Source organism: Falco naumanni, chromosome 3 (assembly GCF_017639655.2).
Source record: "Falco naumanni isolate bFalNau1 chromosome 3, bFalNau1.pat, whole genome shotgun sequence".
NCBI lineage: Eukaryota > Metazoa > Chordata > Aves > Falconiformes > Falconidae > Falco > Falco naumanni.
In genome coordinates this window covers 102,010,905-102,033,470 of record NC_054056.1, presented here as the reverse complement: position 1 = coordinate 102,033,470, position 22,566 = coordinate 102,010,905, and the positions used below count along the sequence as shown (strand labels likewise).

Sequence of the window (22,566 nt, the reverse complement as noted above, 5' to 3'; positions counted from 1 at the left end):
ATTAGTTCCTGGCCGTACAACGTTTCATCCTTTTGGCAGACAGAATAAGTAGCAACACTGATGTAAAAGCAAATACCTTTTCTTAAAGGCTGAAGGAAGGCTTTGATTTCAAGCTTTCATCTGGGATGAAATGTTGGCCAAAGTCCCAAGAGGGGTCAAGACACTCCTCTCCCTTTTTCTTTCTAGCCTGGTCACAGACTGTCCCACTTTTCAAAACACTTTTCTTTTTTGTTAAACTGTATACAGTACTTTTCAGAAATAAATAGCAGTCTTTGTCCTAAAGAATGTCATCTAACTAACACCCTCAAATGTGGCCTTGATAACGGATACACCACAGCTAGAGGCGGGGGAAAGAGAAAGCCAGGATTATAGATGGATAGAGTCGTACCAGCAATAAACTCTGTGATTTGCGTTGGGCACTGTGCCTCTGACTTGTACACTGTAAATCTGTTTTATTTATCTTTTTTTTCCCTTCACTTTCCATTTTGTGAGCAGAAGGTCAATGTAAGAGCAAGAATAGAGAGCGTAGGAGTGGGAAGCTAGTGTACTTAACTTTGGAGGAGGCTTTTTGGGAAATGTTGCCAAACTGACGTGAATGATGCTAGCTGTTCCACAGTACTGAGAGACTTACAGTGACTTCTTTGTTATTTATCAGGGATAAAGAGGGGTAAGTGTAAGTGAGGGAGGAAACCATTTGTTTAACCACTTCAGTCACTGACCAGGACTAAGCAGGGAACATTTTTCTGATGCTACTATTGCTGTGATCATTTACAGATGTTCTTATTCCACATTAGAAAATAAGTCAATACCTTTTTTTTTTTTTCCTTCCATGACAGTCACAAACCCCCTAAACACACAGTGAGAAATGAAGTTTAATATATCCAGGAGCTCGGTAATGAAGGCACTAAAAATGTAGGAAATCCAGATTCAAATTCTTTCTCTGCCTAATTCAAACCAATGTTTGCTCCACAGCCTTAAGGTTATATTGCCTTATTACAAGGCTGTTTGCTAATCGATTATGTCTTCCTGTATGTTGGACCATAAATCCTGTCCTGAAGCTAGGAAACCTGCTTTAACAGGCAATCCATCAAAACAGATATACTAGCACAAAAAGCTTGAGTTTTGGCAAATCGGTATTTATCAAACCAGTTTCATTGAAAAATCTTCAAGCAGCTTCATTGCTGATAGAGATTTAATGAGGCACATTGCCTATTGTGCATGTTAATTCTCATTGAATCAGCCTTAGAGAAATGTCTGTAGGCAAGAGAGAAAAACAAACCAGGCAGTGTTGTCCAGACATAAAAGGCATAAAAGAAATATTTCCTAGGGCATGAATGCTTTACAAGGAAATCCTGAGAAGACACAAAAGAAAATCCTGAAGGATTCTGGTCCTTTGAGAAGAGCAATAGTCAGGTAACCTTTGTGTAGTGCGTTACCTCCTTGGAGTCCAAGTACTTCCTTGGTCATGTGTATTACATCCACTTGGTTATTTTCAGACATTAGTAGTTAAATGTCAGTAACTATAAAGAGTACGGACAGCATTCTGAAATAGTGTTCATCAAAAGATGGCTAGATCTACAGCCAATTTTAATAATTTGTAGAGCCCTAGATCCTGTGGTTGGACTCCAGCTTAATACATCCTGCTTATAACCATGGTCTGATTCAGCCAGAAGTGCTGACAGTCCACTGGCATCCTTTCTAACCCAAATTTAGTGTTAAGGAGAACTTTCCTTTTCTGTACTGTATCATACTGAATAAATCCGAGGGCATCTGAAGTAAAAGGAAAAAAGCTGTACAATATTCCTCTGCTTTGGGATCCTAGATGGCTTCTGTTCTCCTGGTGTCAGAGGTCATGACAACTTGGTATCAGCCGATTGTATTGGATACATCAATTGCAGTGGCAAAGCTTAGAGAGAATGGAAAGGAAAAGCAGTAACGTGTAGTTTGCTAAGCGTAGGGAGGAAAGTAATCCTAGGCCTATTTTGTAAAGAATCATTTTTGGTTTTGACACCACGCAGTGACTACTTGAGCCTGTAAACACAGTCTCCACCAGTTGTTGTTCCTCTGAGTAAGATATAAACAATGACTAGACTTGATATGCCTGCAAATAACTGACAAGAACCAAACTGAGAACAAAATTCTCCAAAATCTCCTTGCTTCTGTGTTCAGTAAACACAGCTTGTAGGACTCTAATGATTTTAGGTAATTTTTGTTGGATATTTGAGGGGCTTTATCAACCTCAGCAGTGTAAAAATATATGTTTCCCCTATCTCCCTGCTTTTCTGCTAGTGAGTTTGACTCTGTGTTGAGTTGGGTACCTTGAGGGATGGGTGTGAGTGTTCCCTGGTCTGACACAGGGATGACGCTCTAGCAGAAACTTAGGTCTGCTTTAGAGCTTACAACCCCTTCTTGGGATACTCTTGCCCCTCCTTTCCCACTCCTATCCCCCTCAGCTTTTAGGGCTTAAACAGAAAAGCTGACCCAGATTCCACCTGGAAGCATGTTCTGCAAGGCAGGAGGGATCTGGAGACAGCTGGTGCCCGGGTCAGCACCGAAATCTCAGAAGGAGCTTGGTTTGCAGAGCGCAGATTGAAAGAGCTGCTGGATGCTTTACGAGGAGCAGTGCTAAACTCCATACCCCGTTTTTTAAACAGACCTCAACTGCGTATAACTTCTGCTCGCTCAGGTAGCACTGCATTACAATTTGCATTTCTAACTTTTGCACTTTGCAAGAATTTACTGGCTCCCAGTGAATGTGTATAAGCACTTTTGTGGTAAATACTTCCATTAAGAATACTTCCCTGGCAGTTAACCTGCAGGCTTTTGGTTCTACTGAAGATGTCTTTGTCTTCACTCATCCAGCATCGGCCTTCCTCAGAGGCCTAAGATACCTGTTGCTATTGTTTTCCATGCAATCACTACTCAGAGAAGCTGTCCAAAAAAGTAAGGCATTCATATATGCATTCAGAGATGTGATAGAAAGTGAAATACTCAGTGTGGTTTGTAACTGTGTTTATCTAAGTGCAGCCTCTTCCTGTGTCAGAACAGATTTTTGCAAACAAGAGGGCAATGATTCAGTTCCAGGGGAAGACTGACAAAATAAACCCCGGCTTCTGCTGACCTGATGCAGTGCTGACCAGTGTCCTACCCTGGGAAAATATTTCCTGCTTTATTTTCATAAATATTTATGTAATTCCTTCTGGGAAACATGTCTTCTTCAGAAAACTGAACACGCTGCTCCCTGTCACAAATTTAACTGTTTGTTTACACATGAGAGATTATGGGCATGTACCCAGCCCTGGATTTTTACATTCTTATCTCAGGCATTTCTGTCTTTTAGAGCTCTCCTTCACTCTCCTCCTAGAGATCACATCATGTCTTGAGCCATGGAGCTTAGAGCTCTGGCTCTGGAATTTGAATATCCCCAATGCTCTTTGGAGAGTTGTTATTTTGGGCTGCAGAAATAGGGACCAAATGTAATCTGCCTGGAATCACTTCTGTCCTGCCCAGTTATGTCTTTCCCATTCTGGTTTGAGGCTCCTCTCTAAAAAAAATAATAAATCATTTAAGAAATTAAACAGAGGGCTGCATGGTTAATGAAAGTATTTCTATTTAGAAACAGACCTAAACACAGTGCTGTGAGCTGAAATAGAACTGGCAAGCAGTCTTTTGAGTTTGCTTTCTAAGTTTATAGTAAGGATTAGCAGCAAAGTTGTGCTCAGTTTGCCCCAAGAGAACATGTATACTCCCCACCATGACAAACCAAAAAAGGTTGATCTTGCTCTCTTTAACATTTTTTAAGAGAACAGAGAAGTTACTGACCTTGAAGTACAGACTGACAGAGCCTTGTATGAAGCTTTGTATTAGTGCAAAGCTGAGCTTTGCTTGCCAGCACACTCACAACCCTTCCATGAAGTGGTGAACTGTGTGTGGTTCTTTGGAGAAAACCGTGTGATATGTGGAAGACATAGTCACAAGAGATGGCAGACACTAAGCTTGTGCCCAGGAAAAAACATGCAAATGAGTAAGTGGTACCCAGGTGATGTGCTGACCTGTAGATTTTATATGAAACCTGTTTGTTGTACAGAGCAACGACAAAACTTCAAAGCACAAGACTAACAAGTCCTACAAGATCTTATTCTCCTGGTCCTAGCATTCAGCTGCTGTGCTTTGCATTACCCATTTGACCTTTTTGTTGAACTGCATATTTATAGATTATATAGATCTATAATTACTTAGTTTCTCTCTTTTTTTCCCCTTCTTTTTCAGTTCAAACTCTGCTGCACACTTTCTGAACAGAGCCAGAACCAAACAACTTTTAGCACTTTCTTCAGCGCTTTTTGCAAAAGATTCCCCAACAAATCAGGAGGCATCTACCTGCCCTGGAATGTTTATGAGCTAATCCAGCAAAAATGGAAGGCAAGAGTATGAGGAAGATGAGAGAGAAGAGAACACAATAAACTAAGAAGGATCCACAGGAAAACAGAGAAAGCTTGCAGACCTCCTTCCTAGCCCAGAGGTATGTGATAATATATGCATAATCTATAAGAGGCATTCCAGACTTTTTTTTTTTCTTTTTCTTTTTTGTTTTCTTGAATGCCACCAGTGGTGACATTGGCAGCTGACCACTTCGAAGGGGCTCACTTGCTGCTCTCAGAGCTCCTGGCCTCCATCACGGCCTGAACCCTGCTACTAAACGTGTCCGAAGACATCTGTCCTGCTCAGTGAACTCTGTCTTACCTCCTGAGTTGCTTCCCTGGTGTTTGGGGACGCACAGTGTTGTGTAATGTGTATCGTAACATTTGTTTCATGTCTGTGTGGGTGTCCTCTTGGCAAGAAAAAGAAAGTTTTGAACCTCATTCTCCCACCTTCCTAGTTATTGTCTGCCAGACTGTTTGCTAGTGAAGGGGAGGGAGGGTGATGGTGGTGGTGTATTTTCTGCTTGACAGCCTAACAAAACCAAAGGAAAAAAACCTCCCTTCACTCAGTCTATACTCAGAAAGTTGTTTGTTTTGGGTTTTTATAACCTGCTAATGAATTGGACTTTTTGCAACTTCAGGTTTTGATTAATGAAAAAAGATAAAAGGTAATGGTATTTTTCTGCTGAATTTTTGTTGCTAGTACCTCCAGAGCTTTTGGCCTGTGATTTGAAAACTGGAAGGCTGGATTCCAATCCTGACTTCATATGCGTGGCTCTGAATTGTGGGTGCTTGCTTAGGTATACAGCGTGGTGTCATTATGGCTGGATTTTAGTTTAACAATGGTTTAACATAATAAGTACAGCACTTAGTACAGACTGGATAAAAGGACTGCTGTGACTCCTAGCATTTGGAGTAATTCACATCACTTGGAACTACTGCTGAGCCACTCCTGGCAAGGAAAAAATTGAGCTACAGGTCTTATAAAAAGATTTCTGAATTGCCATTGATGGGAACCACTGAGTTTTCTGCATTTTTCCCCAAGGCAGGACTCCCCCAGACTTTAAGTTTCTGTTTGTCTCATCTTCGCATAGGAAGTGACACCTGCTTGGGTGCTTTGCTTTTTAATCTACCTGCTCTCTGGCTGCAGCAATGTACGTATAGGTATAGAAGAAAGGCTCATAGATCAGCACAGTATGTCTCATCACCAAGAACGGGTGCATGGTTTTGTTTAGTGTGTGGGCTTTTATAGCAGTGTTCAGACGAATTTATGAGTTTTAAAGTAATATTAAATCAGTTCCAAGGACAGCATCGGACTATATCCAACACTGTCAGTAAAACATTATGTAGCATTGTCATTTCTCCAAGGGTTTTGGAGATTCCAACTTTATTATGGGATTCACAGTCACTTTCAGTTTAAGGGACAAGAAATTGCCACAGTCTGCTAGATGCTTGCAGTTTGGTCAGAGCAGCACGTGCTGGGAGGAAACAGCAGATCCTTCTAGGTTTTTGTCCTACACTGCGGTAGAGAGGTCTTACCCCTTGGGCCATGACCAGCCAGAAGCAGTTAAGAATAAACCTGAACTTGTGTGCAGCTGGTAAGAGATTATCTCTAATATTAACTGGTCCTTGGCTTTACAGCACAGAAGAGATTTGCCATGCAAAGCATCCACAGAGCTCCATCACAGATCGGATGTTTTCTTTCCAAAGACCAACAACCTAATCAAAAGAATAAGGACTATGCAAAGGGCAGGCAGAGCTTGAATGCCAACCCATCATTAAGAAATCTCCAGTTGCTCTTGTCCTTCCTTTCCTCTCTCTTCTTTTCTTGTGCAATATATGTCCTGATCCCTTGGTGACAAAAATGACTTCACACAGTGGAGGAGGCTGTTTGGCTGATCTTGGAGGTGATTCCAGCTTCACACTGCTGACACAGTCCGTAACTGTTGAGTCTGTGCAGAGGCTCCAGCCATACTGTTGCATCCACATTCCTGGGCTTGGATTTGTGCCCTTCGTGCCCACAGTCAGTGCGTGCACAGGATTGCTTGGCTGCCCACCCTAGTACCCATGCAGTAGGATGGCACGGTGCCTGCTCACAGAGGTGGGAAGCCAATTCCACAAGGGTACAGATGAGCACTGGAAGCGGATTTAGACTGGCGTCCTGCTCGATACTGCCTATGCCAGTTCCCCAGCTGAAGCTGGCCTCTTTTCAATTTTTTTTTTTTTTTAATATTGTTTCTAGACTTAATTGATCTGAAAGTGAATTGCTGCCTGTTAACACTAGGAGGAGATTCATAGACAGCACGTGTTTTCCTTTAAGGAGGATCTGTGGCGGGGGATGAGTCAGTAACTGCGAACTTTTCCTATGTGTGGATGCCAGTGAGTCCTCCGTGCTGACTCCCTCAGATGTGATGACCATTCCCACCATCATGCTCTGCCATACAGACAGGCACGTGTTCAGTGAGTGTCTCTCCAGGTTGTGGTGGGAAGGGCGACAGAGGCACAAACTGAATGCTGAACTGCCTTTTTCAAGGAAGCAAAGGGCAAGAGCTGAGATTTATTGACTAGAGCCCCTAAACATGGCAAACATGATAGCTTCATAACTCCAAAGATTTGCATCAACCAGCACTTAATAAATAGTAAGTAACAGGGGCACACAGAAGTAGAGCAAGGGAAAAAAAGGAACTAAGCAAACTTAAAAAGAAAGCAGAGATGAGAAAATAAGAACTTATGATTTATCTGTTATTCTAATTACATGGGATTAGAACTAGACTAGAAACATCTGCTGTTTTGATTCTGCTGCTCCTGGGATTCCTCAGCCCTTTCCTCCTAAGTGCAACATTTCAAATGAGCAGCATCTGACCTGAAGAAATCCATAAAGCTGTATTCATTACTTACGTTTTCTGCTTGGGCTGATGTAAAGATTTGACCATTTTAATTTTCTTTGGATTAAGGGAACTCTCCAAAAGAATGTGCCATTGGTTTTCTGTTGGTGTTCTGTTTTTTTGTTTTTTTTTTTTTAATGTGATGCAATGCATTAAAACTGTCATGCAGGCAGTCATTAATTGTCAAAACCAAAAATACTCCTGAACTCCTGTCTGCAGTTATCCATACTGTGCTATATTTGGGACACATTACGGTTTCTATCATTAAGAAGACCTCCTTGTAATGCCCCATCATGGATAAAACATAGCCACAAAAATGATGCATATGGACAAAATATAAAGTGAAATTATGGGTTTCTATACTGAAATGGAACTACTGATGATGCATAGTACCAGACACAAGTGACACACAGAACAGAACTGTTAGTAAACACGGGGAAAACTATAAATATGCTTAAGACGAGACATCACGCATTGTTTCAAGTGACAAACTTTGTACTAAAAGAAAGAAAAAAGATCACAAATCTAGACAGACGGCACTGCTAAAAGTTATATAGCTGCATGATTCATTCCCCAAAGAAATCAATGTCAGGATGACATTTTTCTTCAGGCAGTACTGGCAACTGCTCGTAATTTGGGTAAACTTTCTCTGCCCTATAAAAACAAACCATCAAACCAAAAGGTAACCACTGAAACAGCTACCACTCAACCAAAAAAAAGTAGTATTTTAAACAGAGCACAACATAAAACTGCATGAGTCAATCTACCGTAAACTTTCGGCAAATAAGATGTGTCATAGAGATCAACTCTGGTGTTTCCAAAGAGCATAGGCTTATACAGCAGGCTTTTTAGAAACAGACTTCACCTCAAATAGTAATTCCCTACTTTCAATAAACCCTGACTGGCCGCAACTAGTTATTTCTCCTGATACAGACAGCCAAAATAACTAACTCATAAACAGAAGCCTATGGAGCTAGATTAATTACAGGGATTACATACGGTATTCAGAGCCTTTAAGACCAGAAGGGATCATTATGATGATCCCAGCTGGCCTCCTCCGTAACATAAGCCTTGGAATTTCACTGAACAGTTCCTGCTTACAGCTGCTGGTGGTGATGGGAAGATGTATCATCACTGCTGAAGTACTTAAAGTGAGTGAAAACACAACTACCCTGTTCCAGTGGCTAGTTACCCTCATCTTGTAACCTGCTGGACCTTCCGCAATGCTTGTTTAGTAAAGTATATTGAATATGTGTGCCTGTTTAAATAAACAATTGCATCTGAAGAATTTATAACTTCCTATGAACTGGAGGCCCAAATGCCAACTAGTCCTACATCCTATATCCTATATCCTAAAAGCTGACGTGGTAGAGAGCACCTTTCATCCTGTAGTACTTACCAGTGAAATTTTTCAGCACACAGAAATACATGTTACTTAGTTTGCTTTCCATCGGACAACAATCTTGATGTCCACTGTTTTAGCTTGTTGCAGTATATAGTGTTCTTGAAAAACTCCACAGCTATTTAAGTTGGGAGGCTTTAAGTCTTACCACTGTCTTTCATATAGGGAGGTGGCTGCGATGTTACCTGACTGTCCTTAGTGACCTGGATTGTTCTCTTTTGATGCTACTTAATATCTTTCTTGAGAAAAAAATGAGTTCAGATATTTGCAACAAAACTTCAACATTTTGCAGAAATAACCTTTTAGATGAGACAGCCAATTTGCCTGATAAAGCAGAGAGAGAGAGAGAGAGTCATCCCTCCGTTATGCATGGGAAGTGATTTGTTTTGCAGATCGATCAGTGTGGTGGTTACAGAGAGGAGCTGAGATGATCCAGCGTGAGTCAGTTAGGCCTAGCAAAGCTAAGGAGTTGAGGCACAATGCCACAGAATCACTTATGCAGTTCTTCCCAAGGACAGTTCAGGTCCAGAAGAAGTTGTGGCTGTATTTTTCCTTTGGCTGTGGTATCTCATAACTCTGGAGACTTGATTCTAATAGATTTCTGCAAAGCATTTGGCTTTGTACCTATATGTGGTAGAAACAAATTCCACCATGAGTGATCATAAGAAAGCCAGGTAGCTCTTTTAATCCCACCTAGTTACACCAGAAAGGCATGTGATAGGAGTTTGGGAAGAACGCATGATGCAATTGGGAAAGAGATGGGAGCAACAGAGAATATCCCAAGCTACCTTTCTGTGAAAAGGAGTAAATATGGAAAAGAGAAAAATATAAGGAAGCTACAGAACTGGAATGAACTTCTCCAGTGGGTCTTTGAATGCAAGTGAGTGAAAACGCATGACTCCAAGGAAACATTTTTGTGGGTGAACATTCAGAAAGACAACAAAGAGTTAAATATCTGTGATAGAGAAATAGAAAAAAATCACATTAACTTCCCAGAGTTTTATACAAAATCCTTTGTGAATTACATAGCATGGAAAATTGAGTGTTTAAATATAAGAGCCCAGTCCATCTCTTCACCAGGTTCACTTCAACAGAATGACATAAACTCACAATGGGAACAGGTATATGTAGAAGAACATAAGAATGGACATATTAAAGGTCCTTCCACTCCAAGCAATTGTTTTTCACTTACTTTGGAAAGGAGAAAAAATACAGGGTGAATTCACATGAAAAATAATATAATAAAGATAGTAAGACATGCAGAAAGGTTTCTGTTGAAGACAATTCTGTGCTTTTGCCCAGCAATACAATTTTGTGTCCATGAGTGCTTTCATTTTGGTATGGCTCATTGATCTGTATTAGATTTCCTTCAGAAGTTTCTGAGGTTTGCAAAAAGGAGAAATCACAAAGAAGGGTTGTTACATTCAATGCTGATGAACAGTTTATCTATTTATCAACATCCCAACGAGGAAGCAAGGTGTAATTTGTTCCACCACTGCTGGAGCAAGGCTACATATTGGATTCTTCAGTGAATCATGCTGGGGAGCAGTAAAATGGGCCGTCATTCTTAGCATTTAGTTAAGTACACAGAATTTCAGTAATTTGGGTTGATTCTTAGTTAAGACAGGAAATCTAACAAAAAAGAAAAACAATACAAATGTCAGATCTCAACTATAGAATATGTCTTGAGTGTCAGAAGAGCAGAAATCTGGTACTGTTTCTTCAGCTGAAAGAATTGGTTTAGGTCATAGCTGTATTTGCTCACCTAAGAGCTTTTCAGCTGAGATGGGAAATTCCTCACTACCTCACTACAACTATTGCTGTGGATGTCTGTCAGAGAACGTGATGAATGTTACCAATAATTCAAAGAATCACCTAAAACTCAGTTGTTGATACAGCTTTACAGGTACAAATTTTGCAAATTTTTATCTTCTGTGCAATTTCACAAAGCTGGGCTGTGTCTTTCCTTAGCTTCCTGAGAAAATCTACTATCATCTGCATCAGACACTGAAACTGCACACTCTTGATAGTCACTTGGGAACTATTAGCATAACCTCTGGTTTTCTGTCCTTTATTTTTGTAATGCTTACTGACTGGAAAAATGAATAAACATCTAACTGTAAATGGCCATTTGGAAAATCCAGAACTTTTACAGAAGAGTCATGTGGACGATCACTTGTTCTCCGTGTCTCAACTTTGTGGTGGTCTGGAAGGGAAAAGAGACCTTCCTCTGGCAACCCCCAAAGATGAACAAGTTAAAGAAATAGTTGTACTTGGGTAGTTTCCTGACATCAAAGCTTCTTGCGGGAGAAACATGCTATTACGTGACATTATTCTTTTTTTCTTCCTGTAATAGCTATGGCAGACACTCAGCATTTGCTTTGCACATTTAAAATTTTGATTTATTCAGGGAGACCAGATAAGAAACCTACTGAGGGTTTCTCTCATCTTGAAGTCAGTGGTAGCACGTTTGTTGGGGTAACCTGGAGCAGCATTGGGCACTCCATATGTGAGTGTGCACTGGAGGAAAGGAGGAAATGCAGGAGGAAATTTTTCTTCAACCTGATGCTCTGTGGGAGGCTGTATCTTATATTGCTTTAATCATTGGGGTGGCAGCTGGCCTACCTGTATGCCAGAGAGCCCTGACCCATTTCAGCATAAAAGGCACTTGTTACTTCATCTCCTGAGAAGTTTTAACATCTTTGGTGCTTCCAACAGGGCTTTGAAATATGGCTATGTGAGGAGTGTACATGTATGATATGTATGCAGCAGGACAAAAAGGAAGGTGTTCTTAGTGCAGAAAAAATATAGGTTTCTTTTGTCTGGTAAAATTGTTTTTCCAGAGAGGTTTCCCACCTCTCCCTACCACAGCTTAGGGATGCTGTGGCAGCTTGCCAGCACCACACTCTGGTGCTGGCATGCCGGTAGCTCCACTGCAGCCAGCACAGCAGGAGAGGTTACAGGGATGCTGGAGCTGCTCTCTGGGAAAGGGAGCTGGGGGAGGCTCCCTCCTCTGCCCCACTCTAGAAGCCCTCTCCACCCCCTCTCCCACCAATTCTCTCCACTGGCAATAAGGTGTGTGTGGCTGGTAGTTGAGACCATTCATCTGTTTTTTTCCAGCAGCTGCCTTCTGTGTAGCTATCACAAGGAGTCAGCATCGATGTCCCATGAAGAGGTGGCTGCATGTGAACAGATAGGCTTTCTTTAAAAGGTAAAGTAGCCACACACACTTGAAATTCACACTTTGCTTTTTTTTTTTTTTTTTTTTTTTTTAGGTGGAAAATCAAGTCCTCTGAAGTTGGGAAATGCCACATATTTGTCTGTCTGGCCAACCCAAATTCAGCCCGGTGCTGGTGTGTTCTGCTACGGTCTGCCATTGCCTTCATCATGGGCTCTTTCTTCCCCACGGCCCTGATTCATGTGAAATTAGATCTGGTTACAAAATCAACACTTCAAAATCAGGAAGTACCAAACCTGGGGTTTCCCAAGCATCCTTCATTCTGCAACATTGCACGCCTGCCCTTCTCCATTTCATGCCTAGCCTGAACACAAAGTGTCAAAATGTAGGCTATCTGGGCAAATGCAAATCTGTTATTGCCTAACTTCTGCAAGTTTGATTTTGCCAGTGTTGCAATCTCTTAATGCTCTTTCTTTGGTAAGTAATAACCAGTGTAGAAAAACTCCCATTGAGTCCAAAAATCTGAAAGGATCAGCAATGTGAATGACTTTTGGGCTACCAATACAGCATTACTGCACTCAATGGATCGCTTCATCCATTCAGATGTACCTGTCACTTTTTGAGTACTTAAATCAGAAGCTAGTGTAAATGCAAAGGCATAGGAAGGAGTAAAGCAAATCATGTGTGGGCTGTAAGCAGAAATTCACCCTTTGTCCTTAACAGTAGAGCAGAACTATAAGAAAACTGGCAGATATTTTAAAATCAATAGGAAGATAACCCCTTCAGCCCCCAAACCAAATTATGAAGTTTTAAAAAACAACTTCTGCCACAAAGAAGCTAAATATTATAGACACTATTTTTATTTTGAGTCTTGCACCAGGCTGCTGAGCTGAGGCCTGGCAAACCTACACCTTGTTTTGGGTTTTGTTCCTGACCTGCTGCAGACGCAGCAGACCCAGACATTCAGTGTTTTGCTTAGTTACCAAGTAGGCTTTTACGGCAGATTGTCCCTTTCCTATGAATTTTCCTTCATGTGGAAGTCTACTCCTAAGACTAATCCAATATGTTACAAGTTTTCAGCACTAATTTATTTTCCTTTTCCACAAGTAATCTTTTTCTGACGTTCTGTGTATTGCAGTGCCAGTGGAGGTGAACAGATGCAGCTGAATTGTTGAGACACAGCCGATCCCAAATGGCTCTTGTTCATTGTAACACACTGACTAAATATGACAAATTTTTCTGCATCAGCAGTGCTTTGCTGGGTCTGAGTGAGTTGACCCCTTCTCAGTAAAAACTTTTTGATGCAAGTGCCCAAAGGCATATGAGTAATTATAAACTACTGCTTAAAAATTACTTGAGTTTTGAGAAGATATTACTGTAAAATATTTCTTTGTCTGAAGCAGCACATGGCACTTGACATTTTCAGACTAAATGTGCCTAAGCACCATTTTGATATATTTGAGTATTAAAGATTCAGCTTAGTACCTCCATAAGGAAAATTGTTAGGAGGGTTTTTTTGTTCACCACAGTATCCTCAGTTGGTTTACTTGTTATTTCAGCAAAATGAGTGCACCCCTGTGTTATTCTGGGGATACATCCACTCCTGGGACTGGGTGCAGAATACACACCAAGCACACAGGGTATTGCATTTTTGCTGTGTAAAAGGGATGAGGCTTTACCCAGATACTTGTCTTATGCTTCAAAGCAACTCTTAAAAATTGTGTCTTTAGTCCCTTCAGCTGGCATGTTTGGTACAAGATTAAAGTCGGTAGTTTCCTTCCTTGGAGAAACATATACTATGGCAGGAGAGGCAGCACTGCTTCCAGTACGTGTAATGGGTACCACATCCATAAAATCTCTGTGTGACTTTTACTAAACCATCATTTAAAGTGAAGTTGGCTCTGAAGTTACATCCCCTCAGGAAGTGCAGGTGGAAAGCCTGTGACACCATTATTCTACTTAATTGAGGTAAATAAAACCTTGTAATCATCAGTCCAGTAACACGGCTGGCTGATCTCACAGAGTGTCAAGGATATGTTGATGTCTTCAGCCTTGAACAACCCTTTGTTGTCAGGTTTATTACCTGTTTTGCTCTTACATTCAGGAGCTGGAAAAAATTGATTAGTTATTAAGGTGTCTCCTTCTATCTTGGAAAGCTCCTATAAAAATTGCTCAGGTGATTCTCACTTCCCCTGAACACCTCTAGTAGACTGTCCAGTGAATTAGGAGTCCAATAGGAAACAAGAGCAGGTTTAGATAAATTTGTTTTCAATTTGATATTCTTCAGCCTCTGGAGCTTCTATGTTAAACAAAAAATATGATTCAATCCTGATATGGTTAAAACACAGCATCGCAGTCTGTGTGCACGGCCAGCTTCTTCATACCTTGTCCCCAACAGTTTGACCTGTGGGGCTACCTCTGTTACTTGCAGCATTTCCTTTCCTTTCCTTTCCTTTCCTTTCCTTTCCTTTCCTTTCCTTTCCTTTCCTTTCCTTTCCTTTCCTTTCCTTTCCTTTCCTTTCCTTTCCTTTCCTTGCCTTTCCTTGCCTTTCCTTGCCTTTCCTTGCCTTTCCTTGCCTTTCCTTGCCTTTCCTTGCCTTTCCTTGCCTTTCCTTGCCTTTCCTTGCCTTTCCTTGCCTTTCCTTGCCTTTCCTTGCCTTTCCTTGCCTTTCCTTGCCTTTCCTTTCCGTGCCTTTGCCTTTGCCTTTTTGCCTCCCTTTTCCGTTTCCCTTTCCCTTTCCCTTTCCGTTTCCCTTTCCGCTTCCGTTTCCCTTTCCCTTTCCCTTTCCCTTTCCCTTTCCCTTTCCCTTTCCCTTTCCCTTTCCCTTTCCCTTTCCCTTTCCCTTTCCCTTTCCCTTTCCCTTTCCCTTTCCCTTTCCCTTTCCCTTTCCCTTTCCCTTTCCCTTTCCCTTCCCCTCCCCCTTCCCCTTCCCCTTCCCTTTCCCCTTCCCCTTCCCTCTTCCTTTCCCTTTTTTAACACTATGGGTCTTTTATGAGTTGATTCAAAATTATTTGCCCGTAACTACTACGACAAACTTCAACCCTTGCAGGCCAAACATATGAGAAAGATTGCTTCAGTAAGCTCTCTGTAAGCTTGATCAAAGCCTGCTAAAATCGAACTTGTGGAGCAGTTTGGTCCGGAGCTGAGTTGCAGAAAACTGCACTTTTCCCAGAAGGCTGCCGTTCCAGTATATGAAGATCTGGATTATCTCTCTTGGGAAGAAAAAAAAGGAAGGTAAGTTTCATCATGCCATGTTATGTAACAGCTTTCCCATGTTATATAGTGATTTTACTCTAAAAATGAGCACTTTTAAAAATAATTCATGGAATGAGATTGAAGCACAAGAGCTGACAGATGCAGCATTATGAGGAGGGCTGAGAGGAGCAGGTCTGTCTGCAGGCGCTGCACCTCCTTTCACTCAGGAAGTAAATGTTAAAACCACCTGAATGGGTAATTAAAGTGCACTGTAGTGTTTTAATATGTAATATGTATTTTAACGAGGGGTGTTCTTATTCTGGTATTTCTATAGATAGGATGGACTGCACAGAAAAAAAAGAAAACTATTGTCAAAATGTGGTTTAATGGATGCTGTTGAAAGTGGGATTTCTGTTTTAGATGTGATTGCTATTGTTTATCAGTGCTTACACCTCAACTCATTAGGTGAGGAGATGATAAGATGTTGGCACACTTGCTCGTCAAAAAACTTCTTTCATTTCCACAGGCATATGCTTTTGGCCTACAGCTCACTAAATCTGTTGGGTACGGCACTTTTTTTGAATATTTGATGTGGGTTTGTGGTAACTGCAGTAGAGAATTAAGAAGCACAAGCTCTGCAAATATGCTCAAATTGTCAATGGATCTTTCTTTGTTGGTTTCCCTTCACTTTTTTATCAATTTCTCCTGATCTCTACTTCTTGCAACATCTATAGTTATGATGTAAAAATTCAGGAAATATTTTTTCACTATCTGTTCTGTATTCCATCTCTGAGTTTCATCTTGAAGTAATACTGCATATCTGTTATGTTTACATTTTTGTAGTATGTCTTATACAATTTTTGTAGCTACAGTAGATGAAATCATTATTTTATTATATCCATTAGGTATCTTCTTAATAAGTACGAGTTTCAGCTCTTCCTTTAACATACTATCTACACAGTAAAATATGTGCTAGTAAGTAGCTGTATGTATCAACAGACAATAGTTTCAGGCTTTAAGTCTGCCTCTACCTGCATCGCAGGATTGTACAGATGTGGTCCTGCTAGATTTGTGTAGAGAAATACTTTTGACAAAAGAGATACCATTTTTTGAGTGTGTTAATAAGAGGAGGGAACAATTTCTGCTGCAGAAATTCTGAGTTCTAGCCTCAGTAGCAGAACTGGTTATCTACAGAAACATTGATCAGTTTATTTCTGTCGCACATTAGTCTTCTTCCAGTAACTGTAATATATATTATTTTTTCCCTGTTGTATCTATGTAAGATATTAGGAGCAGGTAGAAGGAAGATGCATAAGACTTGCTGTGTTATCAAACCTATCTCCTTCAAAGGGTAGAAGACAATCCTTTTTCCTAACCACTTGAGTTTCTTATAGTTTAATTGAACAAGAGCGGAGAGTACAAAGCTGAACAAAGTACACCTGAAATTCATTATGCAACTGAGATGGCACGATTTCCTGTGTTAGGATTGTGATCTTTGTCCTTTCTTCTATTGGCAGATGTGGCTTTTACTTGCATGAATCCTAGGCATATGTATGGTGTCTGGTTATGTATTTATTTTGTTTATTAATTGTTTTTAACAACAATTAATTACACTGGTCCCCGTGCTTGCTTATTAAAAATGTAAACAAAGCTGTGGAACTCAATGAGATTCCTCAGGTGCTTAAAACCAAGCATTTGACATTCTTTTCAGAATCAAGTCCTTAGTCCTTTTCCTTGCGTCCTGTTCTGGTATAGCAATTTTTGACACTTAAACTCACCTTCCTTCACCAGACAATATGTGTGAAGAGTATATTTCTGCCATAAGACCATGTTTTTATGGCAATGATAAATCCCTGAAAAGGAGTTTGTAATGGAAATACTGACTGCTCCTTAAATGACTAGAAAACTGAAGGCTAGGCAACACTTAACAAAAACAAGGGCATATTTTAAAATTAGACCTACTATTCCTACCTTTAATAAGGACTGGAGGAAATTAAATGGTTCAGCTTCAACCTGGAGGCAAAGCCAGGATGCTGACTGTATTGCACCAGGCACAAACATGGTCTGAGATCTTAGATATATCTTCAACTTTCCAAAGATCTTACAATCTACCTAGTATCAGGCAGTCAGGGGAATCTTTGAGGGAAAAACAAAGTGCCACAGGAAGTGGCATTGTGATTCAGAAGATGACATTCTTCACCCTGAGTCACTCATGTCCTGCTGGGGGGCTCTCCTGCAGGTAAATCCCAGCACTGAGGCTCTGAGTCCTCACCGCTCCACTCAGTAAAACATTGGATGACACCTGTCACAAGAATAGCAGCATCTATCCTGGCTTTTGGCTATATTACAGACTGGGTAATTACCTTAAAGTTCTGGCTGCTTTAATTGCCTATGGTTCTTTCTTCGTTACTTCCTTCCCCTTGGTCTGTGTAGGTTGCTGGCACTGTTACAATAGCTGATGTGTTTGATGTGTTTCTAGGGGTGACTGGCTTTGCTTGATGCCCAAGGGGGCCTGGCTGGATTTCAGTGATTTCTGAGTTGCTGCTTCTGCATTGTGCCCTTCTAGCCTGGGATGCCACTGAAACAAAAGCTGAAGTGCCTTTCCTGTTTGGAAAGAGCCCAGCCTGCTGGGGATCGTATCCAAACAAGAATACTGCTAGCCTGCGGAACACTGGAAATTTGTGCTATGTCAGTAAATAAAAATAATCTTTACGTAGCATCACAGGCACCAAAAAGTATGAAGTACAATAGGCAGAAGATGCCATTCCCACAGAGAAGACATACTTGGCTTGAGTCAGTTATTATATTTTATTTCTACTGCGTATTTGAACACTACCAGAAAACTGTCAGCCACATGTATCTACATCAGGAGCACTTAGCACGTACTTATAAAGAATGAGCAATTACTCTACTCCTTTGCAATTTATTTTTAAAATAAGGAAGGTCTGTCCTACAGTTAGGGAATAATAAGCATTGCAATTAATGTTAAGGACCAAAGTTTGCTAGGTAATAAAAGCACAAATAAACTTAATCCTCCCAAACTTCAGCTGAATTTTTATCTGGAATGCCTTAATAATAACTGATTTGATTTCTTTTCAGTGGAAATTACTTAATCAAATGCAAATTTTAGAATTACTCCGAGGCTGAGAAACCACGCAGCAAATATCTGTGTTCAGTGAATTTTTATGGTGGCTTATAATGGAAAAGCTGATAGAACTTTAGCCATCACCTTGCTATCAAATGCTTCTGTAATTCCAAATTAACATGCCTTATCTTATCTGCTAGCTCGGCTGCTTGCTTTGCATCAATTATGATATAAGAAATGCTAGTTCCTTGGTAATTTTATTAATTTTGATGTCTGAGAGTGGATGTTTTGAGTTTCTTCTTCTATTCAAAGCATATAGCAGAAAACACTCTTACCAATTTGTCAGAAACCTGATCTCAGTAAGCACTGAGTGTCTTTTAACTTGGTTCTGTTGAGATTTCAAAGAGCTGAGAGTACACAGTGACTCACAAGACACGTTGGCACCTGGCAGAATCACATCCTAATCAATCTGTGTGGTGCTGGATGGTTTCGGTTGGCAGAGTCATGCAGCCTATTGCCTTTTATTATACTATACATTCCAACCTAAGTGGTTTTGCAAGCCTTGAAGTTGGCTTTGAGCTCCAGATTCACATGTTTTGGAAACATTAATGTAAAAATCCTTCAAGGTATCACATTTCCTGACTTCCATAATGAAAACATGCTAACTGTAAATTTCATAGAATTGTGGTGAAGGGAAATGAAGCAGTGTTATTAAGGTTGCAACTCAGAGCAGGTTCAAAAGCTCTGTGAGTCTTAATGGACCTTTTGATACAGGTGCTGTGAGTTAGGAGTCTTTTTCTAAGCCCCAAACACAACACACTTCATGTAAAACCTAAAAGGAACACAGCTGCTATTGCCATACTCAGCAGTTATTTCATTCAGTTCTGTTTAGTAAGGGGCCAGTCTGCCCTTAGCTTTTGCCAAAACTTCCACTAAACTCCACAGACTGTTTAAGCACTCAGCAAGCATATCCTTTTACTTTATTTCCTTAGTTATTTTTGAACATGTACAGCCTTGTAATGCATGTACCTGTGCACTTCTATGTGTCCCTTTAATCTCTTAATTGAGACTGATTTTATACAATCCTTTGGCAGCTATAGGACAGCTGTCTAGTTGCTCATTTTATGGAAAGATTATGAAGGATGGGGGTGAAACTAGATCTTAAGGCAAGAACTTAAGAAAAGCCTTATGAATGTCTTAAGAAATGCCAAATTTTAAAATGGAACCTGAGTTCCCATTTCAGGGATACATTTTCTGGAGATGGGGTTTGTCCGCATTGCAGAGCTGATTTCAGTTATCCTTTTTTAGTTGACTTTAAACCCAAATCTATATTATATCCCTACATTATGCATGATGGTGCTTTTAACTTGAGATATTGATCTGCCAAGGGGGGTCAGTCTAAGCTTCAGCTAACACAACTCTTCAGTTATTAACAGGATACTAGCTGCCTCCTCTTCTTTTACTGTCTACTCAAAACTTCTCCCTTGCACCAAAAAACCCTCAAAGTTCCCTCTCAATTCACACAGGAGCATTTCAGACCCACGGTTTGGCTGTCTGAAGACTGAGGACAAGTACCATCGCCCCAAAGGGCTTCACACCACGCACAGGTGACTCCAGTCCAAACTAAACAGTTCAGGTGTCACTTCACAGTGTGGCCACCTCCATAAGCATGAGCTTAGATAACAGAGAACTGAAGTCAGGTTGTTCTCCCATACTCTTCAAAGTGTTACTGAAAAGTCAGTGAGACTTCCATCCTTCCATTCTTTTCAGCACCTATAAAAACCAGACCACAGCTCATTTTGTGCATTCATTTGTGCTGGATCAAAATTCAATGTTTTTCAATAGCAAAATTTAAGTGAGGAATGAACACAGGAAAGTATGTATGCCAGGGCCTCATCTACAGGTTGCATATTAAACAGTTTCTAAATGAAAAGGTTGTTTGCTGTGCTATGAAATAGTCATCTTTCTGCAGACCTACAGCCCACCGGAACGAGGGGACAGGATGGAGTGTGCCTTTTCCAGTATTCCCCACCCACTGACCCAGAGCATGAAACCCACAGAGTTCTTGGAACTGCAAACAGTGTTTGAATTCAGACTAAAACTGGAAAACAGAAACTGGCTCTTTTTTTTCCCCTTTTTTTTGGTTTTTTTCTTTTTTTTTTTTTTTTTTGAGTCACATCAGTCAATGCTATTTACAAAATCGGTTTATGGAGACCACAGGTGGACACTCTGACTCATTACACATGAATACTAAATATATCCAAGACAATCCTGGAAAATCCCATGAAGAAAGAGGGAATAGCCGTCTGATTTTTATATTTTTAACGTTGGGTTTTGGATGCCAGTAATGGAAATTACATTGTTTTCACAAAAAGCAGGTGAGGGACAGTAAGGGACTGAATGATTGCCAGGCTCATGTGGCTTGAAGGAGAAGAAGGCTCTAAGCTAGACACGGAGGAAGGTTTGTCATGCTGCTGTAGGTTGCCGTTCACATTTGTGGCAGGCTGTGGTGAGGTTAGCAATGCATTCCACAATTGTCAGGAGCTAAGCAAATGTTACGTCCTTTAGCCAGGGTGAAAAGCACACCTGCCCAGGAAGCTGGCGTAAAAAATTTGGTACTGCCTCAACCCTGCTTCAGTGCTACATGGAGAGTTTGAGTAGTACTTATGGCCTCATATCCTGCCACATATTTAAGTCTCTCTGATCTTGAAAACCAGGGAGGTCCAAGGTCTGTAATATATACAGGAAAGCAGATAATGGATCCCTTTTTGTTTGTCATCACTGAATGCTGTTTTGATGGATGTTTTGGTGCCAAGGCTTCTCTTATTCTTAACCACTGAAGGATAGCTATTGCTGGACTCCCTGCAGTCCCTAGCTTAGCTCTGAGAAACGTAACAGGGTGAAACTGAAACAAAACATGTAAGTTCTAGCCTGAAAGCTTACTTTAAACAGAAGCTGAGAAACAACAGCTTCTGTTAAGAGGAGCTGAGGAATGAGTTAGTGATTCTAATCTATGTCCTTTCCTAAATGACCAATAAAGTGAATAAATTACATCCCCAAATGCAATTTTTTTTACTTACAGGTCACCAAAACCTGTATTGCAGGTTTATGATATTTCTCATTGCCAAAATTCCAAGCCAAATTCTGTCTAGACAGTGGAGATTAGTTCCTCACTACTCCAGTCTTTGAAACAGCCCCAAGGCTAGAAAGAACTTCTCTGTCGCTACTGTCTTGTTGGAAGTAGCAATGTGTGGACATAAACACAATGAGAAATTACTGATGCAAAGACAAATTAAGTAGTCATAATTGTTCTGGTCGAAGGTGTATAGCAGAAGTGGTGTCATTTCTTTGTGAAGTCAGTTTGTATCAAGTGGTTTGTTGGTTGAGCGGATGTAATGGGGATTTGCTTGTGGTCTTCCTTCCTAATAACATCTGCTAATTAGGCTTAGCTTGACGATCCTTTAGCAAAATAGACAGAACTTTAGAAAAGTCACTCTTCTGGTACCCTGAACGACTAAAGTTCAGGAGCTGGAGCTGGAAATACCCAACCAGCCTTTCTGTTTGGCTCACTGCAGTCCCTCTCTAATGAGCTCTCCATTTGTTCTGTGTGTTTCTGTAATGCTCCTTCCAGCCTGCTACTAAAGTACTTCTAACGGCAATTTCTGTTTCTTCACTGCTTTCAAAGGAGTTGATTCTTCAGTGTACTATGCTCGTTTCTGTCCATTCACCTTTAATACTATCTACTTCAATAGACTTAAACCAAAATAAAATACCGCTTGAAATGTTCAGGATGTTGTTGTTGTTGTCTGTTGAATGTAGCTCATCACCAGCGCAGAAGACGCAAACAGCACGGCACAAATGGAAAAGTTTATTGCAAAACCAGAGGGATGGCAAAGTAGTATCCCTTTTTTCCCTGAAAAAGAATGAGCGTCTTTGTTTCAACCTTTAGTCCAGCAATTCCTACCAGCTCACTGTCTGCAAATTTTGGTACTATGTTGATCATCATAGTCATGTGAAATTATTTAGCAGGTATTTTGTTGCCAAGGTCACATGAAATTAGTTAACAAAAACCTAAAAGTGAATGTGCCAGTCATCTCTCATTGAAACACTCTTGGCTTCAAAGAACCTGCTGAGTTGTAAGAATGAGCGGGATTGGGCATTTTCCCAATAATAAGATGGCAATAACAGGGAGCAATGCTTGACTGTTGTATCATAAGTGAAAAATGCATCCACGAATTTTATATTTTTATATTCTTAGACGCTTCATGATGACTTAGATCTGTGGCTAGTTATAAATTACTTAGTACAGGGAAATCACATAGGTGGTCAGCAGCCATGGCTAAGACTTTTGTTAAGTACCCCCAAAAACAGTAAAGGGAAATTTAAATCTTTCTGGGGAGGG

At 40.6% G+C, this 22,566-nt stretch overlaps 1 long non-coding RNA gene across 4 annotated transcripts in view; it reads left to right on the top strand.

Annotated features, from left to right (window-relative positions):
- The window catches only part of LOC121084392, a 56,301-nt gene extending 34,351 nt beyond the window's left edge, over positions 1-21,950 (top strand). For 3 of the 4 annotated variants that reach the window (XR_005826709.1, XR_005826707.1, XR_005826706.1), the window contains 3 exons: positions 4,270-4,519; positions 11,981-12,360; positions 14,934-21,950. This is a non-coding gene — a long non-coding RNA (uncharacterized LOC121084392). The remainder of the gene's footprint in view (positions 1-4,269; positions 4,520-11,980; positions 12,361-14,933) is intronic. The other variant, XR_005826708.1, reaches the window with a different exon arrangement.
- The last annotated feature ends 616 nt before the right edge of the window (positions 21,951-22,566 follow it).